Here is a 16,094-nt window from a genome sequence, read left to right as displayed (position 1 = left end):
ACACACACTAGAATAAAAATAAAATTTTAAATAAATTTTAAAATATGTAAATAAAAATAACAAACGTTGGCAACAATGCAGAGGAATTGGAACCCTTAAAAGTTACTTATGGAGATGTACAATGGTGCAGTCTATGTGTACAAACCTTTAGCATTTACTCAAAAATATAAAATATAATTACCATGTGGTTCAACAACTCCACTCCTAGATATATACCAAAAAAATGGAAAACAGGCATTCAAACAAAAACTTGTACACCAGTTATTCACAGCAGCACTGTTCACAATAGTCTAGGGTAGGAAAGATATAAATGTCCATCAGCAGGTAAACGGATAAGCAAAATAAGGTAGATCCATAAGCTGCATTATTCTGTCATATAAAGGAATAAAGTAAAATTATACAGCTGCTGTGGAAAACTGTATGGTGGCTCCTCAAAAACATGGAAAATGTATGATTGCTTGATTCCACTCCAGGGTGTACACCCAGAATATTAGAAAGCAAGGACTGGAACAGATATCTGTACCCCATATTCATAGCAACATTATTCACAATAGCCAAAAGGTGGAAGCAACACAACACATCCTTCAACAGATGAATGGATAAGTACAGTGTAGTATATACGCAATGGAATATGATTCAACCTTTAAAACTAAGGTAATTCTCACACATGCTACAATGTGGATGAACCTTGAAGTCATTATGCTAAGTGAAACCAGCCAGACACAAAAAGGACAAACGTTCTATGAATCCACTAGTATGAGGTATCCAGATAAGTCAAATCCAAAGACAAAGTAGAATAAGGTTGCCAGGGGTTGAGGTGAGTTAGTGTTTAATGGCTACAGTTTCACATGGGGAAAATAAAGTTCTGGAGATGGATGGTGAGGATATTTTTACAACAATGTGAATGTACTTAAGGCCATAGAACTATATACTTACAAATGGTTTAAATGGGGCTTTCCTCGTGGCACAGTGGTTAAGAATCCGCCTGCCAATTGCAGGACACACGGGTTCAAGCGCTGGTCCTGGAAGATCCTGCATGCCGCAGAGCAACTAAGCTCGTGAGCCACAGCTATTGAGCCCTCGTGCCACAACTACTGAAACCCGTGCGCCTAGAGCCCGTGCTCCGTAATGAGAGAAGCCACCGCAATGAGGAGCCTGCACACGGCAATGAAGAGTAGCCCCCGCTGGCCGCAACTAGAGAAAGCCTGCGTGCAGCAGCAAAGACCCGACACAGCCAAAGAATAGAAAATAATTTTTTAAAAAAGCTTTTAAAAAATGGTTTAAATGGCAAATGTTATGTGTTTTTAATCACAATGGAAAAATGAATGAAATAATGATCAATGTTACAATGCGGATAAACAGTGAAAACATCCTAAGTGAAAGAAGCCATACAGAAAAACCACCCAGATCATGCTCATCTTGTACACTTTCAATCCAGCAAGGTTTTTAAAGTGAGGAAAAGCCCTAGTGATGGTTCCAAGAAGAGAAAACTGGATTCGAATAGAAAAATACATTTCCACAAAGCTGGGGCAGCTGGTGAAAGTTGAAGCGGGTCCGTGGATAGGATTATAATGTGGAAACCTTAATTATTCCTCACTTTGGGGTTATGTGCTGGTTCCCTGGGAGAGTGGCCCTCCCACTCTCACAGGGTAAAACAAACTGGAGTATTTTGTGAAGATGGAAAACTTTATACTGCTATTTAAAGTCTTTTATACACTTGAAATTTACTAGAAAATAAAGTACTTATCAAAACAACCACGTCATACCATGCCAGAAATACAGACATCAAACTCTGTTATAGAGGCCAAGCCCTACCCAGATCCAGTTCACCCACAGTGGGGAGGCTAATCACCCTTGTAGGAGTCCACATACTACAAGAGGCACCATGGGAAGATTATATTCGGAGCCACTATGTCTTGGGTGCTGTGGATGACCTGGATGTAGATGAAACAGTGGGATTTCTGAATTCTAGTTCTCCACATTCAACCACCAAAAAACTGTTACAACTAAAAAATGAATTCAGTAAGGCTGAAGGATACAAAAAAAAAAAAAAAAAGAGAAAAATCAATGCACAAAAATCATTTGTGATTCTATACACTGATAATGAACCATCAGAAAAAGAATTTTAAAAAAATCCCACTTACAGTTGCATCCAAAAAGATAGCTAGGAGTAAATTTAACCAAGGACATGAAGGACCGGCACACTGAAAACTGGGAGACACTGATAGAGGACACTGAACAGACGAAAATAAATGGAGGGGCTTCCCTGGTGGCGCAGTGGTTGAGAGTCTGCCTGCCGATGCAGGGGACGTGGGTTCGTGCCCCGGTCCAGGAAGAACCCACATGCCGTGGGGCAGCTGGGTCCGTGAGCCTTGGCCGCTGAGCCTGCGCTCTGCAACGGCAGAGGCCACAACAGTGAGAGGCCCGCATACCGCAAAAAACCAAAACAAAACAAGGGCTTCCCTGGTGGCGCAGTGGTTGAGAGTCCGCCTGCCGATGCAGGGGACACGGGTTCATGCCCCGGTCTGGGAGGATCCCACATGCCGCGGAGTGGCTGGGCCTGTGAGCCATGGCCACTGAGCCTGCGCTTCCGGAGCCTGTGCTCCGCAACCGGAGAGGCCACAACGATGAGAGTCCCGCATACCGCAAAAAAAAAAAAAAAAAAAGAATACTGTGAAAATATGCATTCTATGGTGGGAATTCCCTGGCTGTCCATGGGTTGGGACTCTGTGCTCCCACTGCAGGGGGCGCGGGTTCGATCCCGGGTTGGGGAACTAAGATCACGCACCCTGCATGCTACATGGTGTGACCCAAATTTTTGTTTAATTTAAAACAAATATGCAGTCTAGCCAAATTAATGTACGCATTCAATGCAATCCTTACCAAAAGTCCAATGACATTTTCCATAGAAACAGAACAAATAATCTTAAGTTGTGTGTGGAACCACAAAGGACCCAGAAGAGCCAAAACGACCTTGAGGAAGGAGAACGGGCTGGAGGTGTCTCCCTCCCTGATTTCACACTACATTACGAAGCTACAGTCCCCAAAAAGTGTGGAATGGGCACAAAAACAGGCACACAGACCAGAGGAACAGAGCAGAGAACCCAGGAATCAACCTACAGGTATGGGTCAGTTAATTCACAAGAAAGGAGCCAAGAACATACACCAGGGAAAGGACAGTCCCCTCAATAAATGGTGCTGGGAAAACCAGACGCCACACGCCAAAGAACAACACTGCACTCTGTCTACACCACACACAAAAGGGGCCAAAAACCCAGTTTTCCACATCAAGCCCTTCCTCTCCTGGGTCCTCTGAAGACAGACACCCTCAGTGGTCAGCCACGCACAGGAACCTTCTGCCCACTTTTCCTCACCTTCTCCCTCAGCAGCATCACCTCCCAGCAGGTCCTGAGGAGACCAGGCTCCTGTCAGCATGAACTGGACCCCACAGTGTCCCAAAGCTGAAGGCCCAGCGGGTCCTGAGGAGACCCGGCTTCTGTTAGTGTGGATCCGACCCCGGCTTGTTCCGAAGCCCGGCCATCAGCATGGACTCAGCCCCACATGTTCCAGAAGCCAAAGCCCCAGCAGGTCCTGAGGAGACAGGGCTTCTCTCACCATGAACATGAACAGCATGATCTGAACAGACATTCCGCCAAAAAAGATATACAGATAGTAAAAGTCATACAGAAACAAGCTCAAGGGCTTCTCTGGTGGCGCAGTGGTTGAGAGTCCACCTGCCGATGCGGGGGGCACGGGTTCTTGCCCTGGTCCGGGAAGATTCCACGTGCCACGGAGCAGCTGGTTCCGTGAGCCATGGCCGCTGAGCCTGCGTGTCCAGAGCCTGTGTTCTGCAACGGGAGATGCCACAACAGTGAGAGGACCACACACCGCAAGAAAAAAAAAAAAGAAACAAGCTCAACATCATATACCATTAGGGAATTACAAATTAAAATCATGAGCTATCACAGCACACCTATTAGGACTGCTAAGCTCCAAAAATATGACAATACCAATTGCTAGAGGGTGAGGAACAAAAGGAACTCTCCCTCATACCTGGGGGGATGCATGTGCAGCCACTTTGTAAGACAATTTGGCAGTTTTTTCCAAAGCTAAACAAGTCTCATGTTGGGATCCAACAATCACACTTCCAGTATTTAGGCAACTGCTTTGAAAATCTACGTCCAAATGCAAAGAAGGATGCAATTATGAAGAGCAGCACTTCCATAATGGCTAAAAACTTGAAGAAATCAGGATATCCTTCAAAAGATGAATGCATAAGCAAATTGGGGTACATCCATGTCAACGCGAGTAAAATATGCCACCCCAAACTATGTCTCTCTGGCATGAGGATTATTGGTCTGCTTTAAAAAAAAGGGCTTCCCTGATGGCTAAGTGGTTAAGAGTCCACCTGCCGATTCAGGGGACACAGGTTCGAGCCCTGGTCCGGGAAGATCCCACATGCCGCAGATCAACTAAGCCTGTGAGCCACAACTACTGAGCCTGCGCTCAAGAGCCCGCGAGCCACAACTACTGAGCCTGTGTGCCACAACTACTGAAGCCCACACGCCTAGAGCCTGTGCTCCGTGACAAGAAAAGCCACCACAATGAGAAGTCCGTACACCGCAATGAAGAGTAGCCCCTGCTCGCCACAACCAGAGAAAAGCCTGCACGTGGCAATGGAGACCCAATGCAGCCAAATATAATAAATTTTTTTAAAAATCTTAGAAAACTGAGATTGCCGTTTTATGAAGGACATTTACAACAGAGAAATCTCCATTTATAAGGGTATGTCCCTCTTTGCACCCAAAATAGAAGGATAATTAAATATTAGGTAACTCTTTTCAATGGGGAAGTCCTGACTTAAATGTGCAAACAGTCATACCCTTGTTTACTGTGCTTTGCATGATAACCTGCCATAACTGGCCTTTCCCCCTTCCCCAGCATCTTTCTTCTGTTTTTAGCTGAAGACAGTATTTAAGGGGATAGTTTTGGTCATTTCAGGGCGTGACTCAGTTTTCCGTGGTATCCCCCCTGTATTCAGAAGGTATACATGTTATTAAACTTCGGCTTTTCTCCTGGTACTCTGTCTTTTATTACAGGGGCGGGGGGGGCCTCAACCAAGAACCTAGAAAAGTAGAGGGAAAATTGTTTTTCCTCCCATACACGTGCAGTGGAATACTACTCAGCAGAAAAGAATGCACAACCAACCTATGGAAAGACATTGATAAATCTTCAGTATATACTGCTAAGTGAAAGACTTCAGTCTGCGGAGGCTGCACACAGTATGACCCCATTGATGACATTCCGGGAAAGGCAAAGCTACGTAGACGATAAGCAGATCATGGGGTGGGGTGTCTGAAGTAGTCCACGTGATACTCTAGGGTGGATACCTGTCACTATGCATTTGTCTAAGCCCACAGATGTGCGTAGCCCAAGGGGCCAATCATAATCTATTCAAATTTAGTTATTTAGGATGTAGGAATGTTGCAGGATGGAATACATAATGTCACAGAATCTAACTGTATTAGAAATATATGGAAGCAACTCACTGTAGGGGATGGGATAAAAGGTGCTGACTTAAGTCACCTTTGGAAATGAATGGAATCTGTAGACTAAAGGCAAAATGGACCGTATATAAACAGTGGGCTTTATTCTATGAAGTTCTTTCCAGGGTGTAGTAGCTAACAATTCTGAAACCTCTGCACATGTATCCTGGAAAGGAGCAATGCACAGATAAATGGCAGATGGTGGGAGCCAGGGAGCCAGCCACAGCCTTGCTGTGGGAGTGGGAAGTTACAGATAAGCAAGGGGAGAGCCTTTGCCCTCGTAATACTGGATCTGGGCTTCCTGGGAGGATGCTGACTGGCCGGGGGAAACACAGAGATCTTCACGCTGGGAAGACCCTGCAGGCACAGGAAGTTCACGCCCCATCTTTCCACCCATACCTGCTGGAAACACTCAGCCCTCCATAATCAGTCAATTGCAGCGTTTAAGACATTCTCACCCCCAGGCAGATAAAGGAGCGTGAGGGTCTTGCTTACCCCTAAGCTGTCCCAGAATCCAGGCCCTGGGTGTGGAGCCAGGTTGGGGGTTCCTGGGCCTCTGACCAGCAGGTGAGAGGAGGGAGGAAGACCGGTCCTGAGGACAGAGGTTCCCTCAAGTCTGTGAGCCCAGGAGCCCCGATGGGGCTCATTCCCAGTGCGGACATGGGAGGGACCTGCAGTGGTTCTCTTCCGCCTGGGCCCTTTGATGAAGCCATGGCAGCACTGGGCCCTGACATCTCCTGGCGGTGTCTCAAACTCTTACACAGCAGTTTTACAAAGGAACAGGAGAATGGAACTGAGCCCCTGACGGCCACTCCTTTGTGGCTCTGAGTTGCTTCCACCAGGACCGCAGTCACCTGCACATAGTCCGCTGTGACCTACCTGCCCCCATTGGCCTTTCCTCTCCCTCCCTGTGATGATTCCCGTGACATTTCCAGCCTGGACCCCTCTCCCAGGCCAGACGTCTCTGTCCAGCCACTGCACCCCCATCTCACCTTGGGGGCTAACAGGCCCCTCAGAGGACTGGGCCCACAGCTCCCCACACCCAGGAGCAGCCCCACCTCCCCAGGTTGCCGAGCCCAGGCACCGGGTGTAACCAAGCAGGACCCTATTGGGCCTTCCCAGGACAGGTCCCTCCCCCACATGCTCTGCTGTAGCTCCTCTCTGAAGTACCTGGATAACAGTATCTGATACACGCTTCCTGAGTTGTTTTACAGATGCTAAAACCACCACCAAGTGGAAGAACTTAACTACTTGATGATCATGAACATGTAGCCCCGGAACTTCTAGCGCCTAAGAATTTATAATGTTAACCGCCTGTTACCTCACCATCAACCAGAGAATTGTGCACCAGCTGATCACATACCCTGCGACGCCCCTCCTTCACCTGGCCTTTAATATTGCTTTACTGAAATCCTTCAGGGAGCTTGGGGTTTTAGAGCACAAGCCACCTGGCCTCCTTGTATTGGCACTTTTACAACTAAAGCTGCACTTTCCTTCACCACACCCGGTGTCAGTAGATTGGCTTTACTGCACTCGGGCAAGGGGACCCAAGTTTTGTTCGGTAACACTGGGGCCTCCCAGGCTCCCACCCTCCCCAGTGGGTGTCATCTGCTCCTCCAGTCTTGCTGCAGCAAAAGTAGAAATGAAGTTTTCCTTCCCCTGAGAACAAGGAAAACAAAGGGAACTGCAAACAGGCTAGAGAAGAAACATAACCTGGCCTGAAAGAGTTCATCACTCCTTGTTATACTTTGTCACTAATCTGTAATAACTACATTTGTACTTTACAAAGCTAACCTCACTCCCTGACACTATGTAATTTACATTCGGCACCCATCACCCCTGACTCTGTGAGTTACATCCCCTGCCTCTCACTCCCTAACCTTATTATGTCCAGCACTTACATTCTATACGCCCCTCATAACAAATCACCCCCTATAGCTTTTGCATTTCAGAAACGAGGTCACCGCCGATAAACCAGAGGCAAACGTATGCAATTACCAGACTGCTGGACCCCAATTACCACGCGGCCTGATGCCAGCTATGACTGTTTTGAAATAATGCAAAGGAAAGGAAGAATGCAAGACATTCACTACTTTTATACTCACCCTATACCCCGGACTGCGAGAGCCCCACGCATAAAATTTTCCCTGATTCTCAAGGAGCGTGGGGTGCCCAGTTCTTGTGGCGCTAGCCAGCTGTGTCTTCCCTTCTGCCTGGCAGAAAAATAAAGCCATCGCTCTCTTCCTCCAAAATTCCTGTCTCCGTATTTCTGTCTGGCCTCGGTGCACGGGGAAGCCGAGATTTCGACAACAGTCTGTGGCTAGTTCCCACACTAATTCCCCTCTACGCCCACAACCCTGGCCCAAGCCCGAACTTGTGCCTGGTTCCTCCATCAGGCCTGACAAAGCTCCCTGCCCGCACAGTGCGTCTCACATCCCACCCCAACCTGGTGTTTCTGAAGCATAAACGAGACTGACTCTCCCCCGCCTGTAATCCCCCAAATGTTTCCCCACTTTCGCTAGGGTATCTGCCGGGAGAGACATCTGCCAAGGCCCTGAGAGTCCCCAGCATCCCCACTAGGCTGCTGGCTCCTGAGTTCCCTGACAATGAGCACCTCAGCAGGCCGGGAGACACGGCAGGAAACCCCAGAACTGCTCATCTCAGGACAGGGCAGGCACTACCATGGCCTGATCAGAGAGAGCAGAGAAGGGCTCCCCAGCTGGGACACAAACTCTGCACGAGTGGCCTCTCCTTCAGCCATTACATCGCCTCATGTGACTGGAGGGAAGGAAGGACCGAGGCACATGTTAGTTCCTAAGCAGGATGGTATAGGCTCCGTCACGTCCCTCCAAATTCACATGCTGAATCCCTAACCCCCAGGACCCCAGGATGTGGCTGTATTTGGAGATGGGATTTTTAAAGAGGTGATCAAGGTAAAAATGAGGTCACCAGGGTGGATCCTAATCCAATAGTATTGATGTCCTACAAGAAGAGATTAGGACACAGATAGGCACAGGGGGAGACCAGGTGAGGACCTGGGGAGAAGATGGCTGTCTAAGCACCAAGGAGAGAGGCCTCAGGAGAAGCCAGCGTGCACACACCTTGATCTTCGACAGCATCCAGGACTGGGAGATAGGTCTGTTACCCAAGCTGCCCTATCTGTGCTATTTGTTATGGCGGTCCTGAGCAGACTCACACGCAGGGTTAACTCAGAGCTCAGACTGGACAGAGCCCACTCTCCATCCCCCTGTACGTGGGTTACAGGAACCCCAGGAACTGAGGAGGGGGTCCCTGAGGGGAGGCACAAGATAGAAGATGCTAGGCATTAACATGGCTGCATTCATGTTAAACGTGCCTGAAGTCCAATCACACGAGATGGTTTTGTCCTGTATGTACATCGGCACCTTCAGTCTGAACTGCAGATCTTTGGCTTCACCAGCTCCACTGAGAGCATTAGCTTCACCTGCTGTGGACCGTCTCCTACAGGATTTCCAGAACCACAAAGCACTGAAGCTTCACAGGACCCAATGTCTGTGTGCTACCGTCCAGGTGACCGTCACAACAGGGCTGCGCAGCTGGCCATAAGAACCCATTTCCCTTTTTCCTGTTCACAGCTACCCTGCACCTCCCAGCCTTCCCACCCCTTCCAGCTGGGGCGTACTCTCTCCTGTTACCAAGGGAAACAGGTGAAGTTGGTGAGGGCCTTGGCCAGCCTGCATCCTACAACAGAGGGCATGAAGCCCAGCTGTTCACTGCACCCTGCTGGTTGGAGACCTCACCTGGAAGCAGGGAGGAGAAACAAGGGGGCCAGAGCTTGGGACCTGACACTCACCTGCCCTGGACTGACTCTCACAAGAAGGGGACAGACACATCTTGAGCTCCAGCCCAGTTTTGGGAGACACTTTGTTCCAGCAACAAACTTTACCTTAAAACCCAAGGTGCTTTACAAACCCCTCTCCAGCTGTCACAGAAAGTCAGGCTTCATCTCATCACACTTTTCTCAAATCCCAGCTCATGCTGAGACCACCTCTCAGGTGATGGTGCTTCAGAGAAGCCCCTTTAAAAGATCCCTGGAGTTCAGCTCTCCCAGCCCTGCCTTCAGTTTAAGGGAGAAGTTTCCTTGACAAACCTTCTCAGTTTCCTTGACAACCAAGCTTCACAATCTCCCAAACTCTTCTTCTTCAAACATTCCTATTCTAGGCTGGATGAGCCTAAAGAGACAGTGCTGTCATCACATGCCAGAAACCGATTCCAAGCCCGTAGTTATTGGTTACATGATGCTATTGATGATGAAGTCCAGGAGAGCCTGCTTTCCAATATAACCAATTCTGGACTCGGCACTGGGTCCCTTTCCACGGACAGAGTGGAGTGGCTGTTTCCACGTGCCCCGTGGTAGAAGAGCTCACCTAATGCAGCCAGGACTTCATCCTTTCCAGGTGATTCCAGGGTCCTCACTCTGCCCAGACCCCACCCACATGGCTGCTGTCTGTGCCAGTCTATACAGGACCTTGGCAATCTCCAAAAATGAGGGTTATTTTATACACAGGCAATGGGTTGAATGCTGGCCCCGAAAGATGTGCCCCCCCCCCGAACACGTGAACAGGACCATATCTGGGAAAAGGGTCTTTCTATATGTAGTTAAGGATCTCGAAGTGAGGTCATCTTGTGTTAGAGTGGCCCTCAATCCAATTGAGAAAGTCCTTATGAGAGACAAAAGAGGAGAGACACAGAGGAGAAGCCACGTGAAGACAGAGGCAGAGACGGGAGGGATGCAGCTGCAAGCCTGGGAATGCCTGGAGCCCCCAAAAGCTGGAAAAGGCAGGAAGAACCCTATCCTGGAGCCTTTGGAGAGACTTCTGTCCTGCAACACCTTGATCTCAGATGTCTGGTCTCCAGGACTGGGAGAGGATGAATTCCTGTTGTTTTGAACCACCCAGCTTGTGGTCATTTGTTACAGAAGCCACAGAATGGTCACACAGACCCTGCTCTGTAGGATCCTGGAGTGCAGGCCTCATTAAAGGCCCACAGAGGCTGGGTTACAGAACCCTTAGGGTCAGCATTGGGCCTCAGAAATACTAAAACAGTGGCTGGACACCAGAATGTTGAGGGGTCAGTCAGAAGCCCATCCCTAAGGGTGCCGGCTGCACACAACCTCCCCTGGTTTTTACGCCTGTACCTGTTGGGGATAAGTATTTCCATCCTGATTCATGACTTCTGATGTCACCCTTCACGTTGCTAATCAAGAACCCACTAGTTATACAGATGAAAACCCTATCAGGGCACTTGCTCCAGTGGTAAACAATTCTGAAGTTGGTCAGAGGTGGGGAATCGTCTCCCGTGCAGCCAGCAGCTCCCCCGCAAGAAGTGTCCTCATTGCAAGGCTGGGGGACGGTGCCAAGGCGTCTGTGAGTAAACGTGAGCTGAGCCCCAGGCCAGCTGCTGCTGAACTGTTCCCACCCTTCCCAGGCAAATCACCTGAATGTGTGCAAGGACTTGAAAGCCTAGAGGAAAGGGCTTGGAGTCACACCAGCCACAGCACGCAGGCCGAGTTGGTGCCTGCAGGCCAGCCAGGATGGTCCTGGCCCCGGGCGCTCTTCTGGAAGCTTTCCATTTCCCTGCCTGAGGTACCCCTCCTGTCCCGGCCCCCACTGGGTTTTTCCTTCCTCACCTCTGCCCGGGGAGAAATTCCAGCAGAAGGTATGGGTGACACATCCTCTCCTTTAGGAGGTGGCAGCCCGGCAACTCCTGCAGAAAGTCCAGCAGAGCCCCACTCACACTGGGCCACCAACAGAGCCGTGGCCCCTCACTCCCTCCCAGCAGCCCAGCTCCGAGACTGCTGACGGGGCAGAGAATATGGCGTCAGGCCCAGCTGCAGGGGCTCTTGCTGCCTGGAGCGGTGTTTATATTGACCTCAACGCAGGCACACCTGGGGAGGGCTGGCCGGCAGGGTCAGGCTGCCCAGGTCAGCCAATCCTCACCCCTCAGGGTCTCACAGTTGCATTCTAGCCAAATTCTAGCTCTCACATTCCTGCCCCAGTGCACCTGGGGTCGGGGGCAGCAGACCCAGGCTCTGTTCCGGCAGAAGTTCCCTTTCTGTGAACAGGTCTTCCCCCACTCCCATTATCCTCACTGGAGACTCAGGAGGCCACAGCATCGGGGCACCTCCAGCACCAGGACCCCACCCTAGAGAATCTCTCAAGAGCAGGGACCAGGCCTGCAGGTGGAGGGGAGGAGGAAGCCGGCCTCTTCAGGATCCCCGGGGCTAGGAAGCCTCTTACGCAGGAGGGCCTTGGACTCAGCTTAACTGCCACCCAGGGTCTCCTAACCCTCCCCTGGTAGGGGGGGCCCTTCAGATTCCAGGGCCCCAAGATCCTCCCCACCGACTTCTGACCCCAACTGCAGGGTAGGGGACCCCCTCCGCGCCTTCTTTTTTCTTGCTCCCAGAATTCCCTGAAGCTGTTATACTCAGGGCGGGATCAGGGCTGCTTCCTACAGGGCCAGACCCTGATGTCCGGCCAGACCCCAGCTGGCAAGAAAAAGGAAACCCCGTCTCCGCTGCTGAAAACACCAGTGTGGGACGTTTGCCGTCCACTTCACCTGGCGGGGAAACAGGCACACTGAAGTGGAGAGTGATGGGGCGGAGGTGGGAAATGCAGGTGCTCGGAGCCTGGAGAGGAGGGTTCCTGAGGGGTTGAGGTCACAGGGTGCAGGAGGGGGCCGGGAGATGGGCAGGGGGATGGGCTGTGCGTGTCCGGCGCTGGAGCACGTGCACCCTCGCTTGGGCCGGCCCCCTGCCCTGAAGGCTGCGTCTAGTAACACAGGGGACCCTGGAAGGGGGTTTGCTGTGTGGCTGGTTCACTAAAGCTGGGTGTCTGTGGGCACATGGGCCTGGCTGCAGTCCCGGTGAACACACTGTTCTCTCCAGGGAAATGAGTTGGACACTCAGTCCCCGGTCTGTGGATGGTCTAGTCCTCTGGGTGTCTTGTCTCTTCTTGGGGGTCACTGGGGCTTTATCCTCACTCCGTGGGGTACAGGAGGGGAGGGATGCACACACCCCGGGCTCACTGTGCCTGGGCTCCTGGGGAGGACCTCTCTGGCCCACATGTTCACAGACCTCAGTCACCCCTGCTCGACACTCCCCTCCAGAGACTCGGCAAGAGGACCTGCCCTGTGAAACGGGGCGCCTGGGTCGGGGGGCTTGTGGGTCCCTCCTCAGATGGCCACACTCAGGTCTCGGGGTGGGTGCGGTGGCCTGTGACCACTCGCCAAGTCACCACGCTGCTGCGGCTCCTTTCTGGGGCCTGAGATGCCCCAGGGGTGGCTGGGGGAGTGGGGGAGGTTGCTGTGATGGGGAAGTGTGGGACGGGGGTCCTGGGCCCTGGGTCTCTCACCGAGAAGGAGAGGGGGTCATGCCCAGAGGGGGGGAGGCCAGTGACGGTCCTGGGTGTCAGCAAGCACAGCGCCACGCCCCGCAGGCCGGGTGTGGGATTCCTGTGGCCCCGGCACAGAACACCAGATTGGGGGTGGGGTTGGGACAGGGGATGCTTCCTCTCAGGCCTGGAGCCCAAGGTCAAGGTGCTGGGGGCCCACTCCTCCACGGCTTCTGGGGTCAGTCAGTCCCAGGCCACTCCCAGCCCCGTCTCCGTCTCTGCCATGACATCGCCTTCTCTCCCGTGTGTCTGGGTGCAAATGCCCCCCATGAGGACGCCCGCACACTGGCCAGTGACCTCAGCTCACCCCGGGCAGCTCTGTGGTGGCCCATCTGCACACAAAGTCCCATACTGAGGTCCCGGGGAGTCCGTCTTCCGGGGCCTCTTGAGGTGACAATCCTCGTGGTCGACACAGCTCGTGGGGGTGTGTGGGTCCCCCAGGCAGGAATCCAGGAGCCTCATGGAGGACGGGGTGTCCTGAATCAGGGAGGACGGACAGACGGGCAGAGGGGGGAGGGAGGCTGAGGGGCGGTCAGCCCTGCCCTCCAAGGACGGGGAGAGTCTCTAGAGGGCCGGGCTGGAGCTGGCGAGGGGACGCGGTGGTCAGAGGCGGGCGGCCTGGGCTGCAACGTCAGGGTCACTTAGGGCAACCATAACCCAGTCCCAGCCCTAATGCTGACCCTTCAAAGCACCAACACCAAGCCACATCTAATCAAGTCACACAAATACATCATGAGAAAGAAAAGTACACCAGTATACCTTAGAAATATGAACGCAAGAATCCTCCACAAAATTAGAAGAACATGGAGCCAACAGAACATTAAATGGATGATGCCATAAGCAAGTATCTCTACACTGGAAATCAGGTTGTTCAACATATTAAACCTAAGCAATGTACTGAAGAACTATAAAGAAGTGAAGTCAAAGCACATGATCCTATCAATTACTGCAGGAAAAGCTATAATCAAAATCCAGTGCTATTTCATAACAAGCACTCAAGAAAGTAGGAATAAAAGGAAGTTTGTTCAATATGAAAAAGAGTAGTATACAAAGCCACAGCAAACACCATGCTCAATGTTAAAAACTGAAAGATTCACTCCTGAAATCAGGAACAAGGCCAGGAAGCTGGCCTCTACCGCTGATAATAGTGTACTGGAAGTTCTACCCAGAGTTTTGAGGAAAGAAACCAAAGGCATCCATATGTGAATGGAAAAATTAAAACTGTGTCTATTCACAGAATACAGATCACACCATCTTAAATATAAAACTTCCTATAACAACAAAAATTATTTGACTAATCAGTAATTCAGCAAAGTTATAGAAAAAAAATCAATTCACAAAAATCTATCTTATACATATATACTAGCAATAAACAATCTAAAAAAGAACTTACGAAAACAACTCCATTTTAAATAATGTCAACATTAATATTTAGGAATATATTTAATCAAGATACAAGACTTGCTTTTCTGTATGTAAAGCTGTCTGTACATTTGAAAATAATGGAAAGTCAAGTACTTTTCAAAACACCATGTCAAAACCATTCCAGAAAGGCAGAGGAAACATCAAACTTCCATACAGAGGCCAAGCCTTACCCAGATCCAGTCCACCCCAAGTCCACATGTCGTTTAGAGGCACTGTGGAAAGAATTATTAGGACTTCCCAATATAAAGGACTTCCCTTTCTTCCCTGTTGTGGATGACCTGGATGTGGTCGAAACAGTGGGATTTTGGAAGTTCAATTTTCCACACCATTCCACCAAAAAAACCTGTTAGAAATAATAAATGAATTCAGTAAAGACGCAAAATCAGTACACACAACTCAACTGCATCTCTAAACACTAATAATGAACCATCAGAAAGAGAAAAAAAACCCTATTTACAACCGCATCAAAAAGAACAAAATACCAAGGAATAAATTTAACCGAGGATGTGAACGACCTGAAAACTTTAAGACACTCATGAAGACATTGAAGAAGACACAAGTCGGTGGAAAGACTCCCCGTGCTCATGGAATGCAAGAAGTACTGATGCTAAAATGTCCATTCTACCCAAAGCGGTGCACACAGGGAAGGCAGGCCGTCCTGAAATTCCAATGGTGTTTTTCACAGAAATGGAGCAAATCCTCCTAAGATGTGTGTGGAGCCACAAAGGACCCCGAAGAGCCAAGGCGACCCTGAGAAAGGAGAACGGGCCGCAGGCATCTCCCTCCCTGACTTCACACTTCATCCCGAAGCTACAGTCCCCAAAACAGTGCGGAACTGGCTCAAAACAGGTGCACAGACCAGAGCGACGGAACGGAGAGCCCAGAACACATCCTGCACGGTGGGGGGGGGGGGGCATTAAGTTACGACAAGGGGGCCAAGGACACACCAAGCGGAAGGGCAGCCCCACGGTAAACGGCGCAGGGAAGACTGCACACCCCATAACCCACGCGGCTCCACCGCACACCAGCCTGACCAAACACCCAGCTTTGCACACCAAGGCCTTCCTGGGTCGCATGAAGACGGACCCCCGCAACCGTCAGTCGCCGCCAGGAAGCTTCTCCCCACTGTTCCTCACTGTCTCCTCACCTGTTCCTCCGGCGTCGCCTGCGTCCTCAGCAAACCCAGCTCCCGCCAGCGTGGACGCAGCCCCACGTTGTCCTGAAGCCAAAACCACAGCGAGTCCTTGAGGAGACCGAGCGCCCGTCAGCAGCCACAACCCGGCGGTGCCTGAGGAGACACAACCCCCCTCAGCTGCGCTCAGAGCGGAGTCCGCGGGGAACGCGCATGCGCTGTGGGTCAGAGAGGCGGGATCAGCGCCACCCTGTGGTCGGTGCGGAAAGTGCAGGCCGCCCCTCCCTCACGGGTCACTGGAGACAGAGACCCTGCTGGCAGAACTGCTGAACCCATTAAATGGTGGAAATTCAAACAAATGAAGACAATATCCCATAGCTTCTCTAAAGTAGTTAATGAACAATGAATTGGAAACCAGATGGAATAAAATGAATGTAGACACAAGCTTTACAACTTACACCAAATTCACTCAAAATGAATCAGATAAGTTTGAAATGCAAACCTATTCAAAATTATAGGAGAAAACATAAAAGAAAATTGATATGAGCTTGGGCTTGGTCA

The 16,094-nt window shown here is 50.5% G+C and overlaps 1 long non-coding RNA gene across 23 annotated transcripts in view; it reads right to left on the bottom strand.

The window, feature by feature from the left end:
• Positions 1 to 16,094, bottom strand: part of LOC138842422 (uncharacterized) — a 569,596-nt gene that overhangs the window by 540,123 nt on the left and 13,379 nt on the right. For 22 of the 23 annotated variants that reach the window (XR_011376933.1, XR_011376935.1, XR_011376931.1 and 19 more), the window contains one exon: positions 15,549 to 15,689. This is a non-coding gene — a long non-coding RNA (uncharacterized lncRNA). Of the gene's footprint in view, positions 1 to 14,571; positions 14,745 to 15,548; positions 15,690 to 16,094 lie in introns of all 23 variants that reach the window. The other variant, XR_011376932.1, reaches the window with a different exon arrangement.

This window comes from Globicephala melas, chromosome 19 (assembly GCF_963455315.2).
Source record: "Globicephala melas chromosome 19, mGloMel1.2, whole genome shotgun sequence".
In the NCBI taxonomy this organism is placed as follows: domain Eukaryota; kingdom Metazoa; phylum Chordata; class Mammalia; order Artiodactyla; family Delphinidae; genus Globicephala; species Globicephala melas.
The sequence above is the reverse complement of the archived record's forward strand: the minus strand, read 5'-3'. Positions and strand labels throughout refer to the sequence as shown.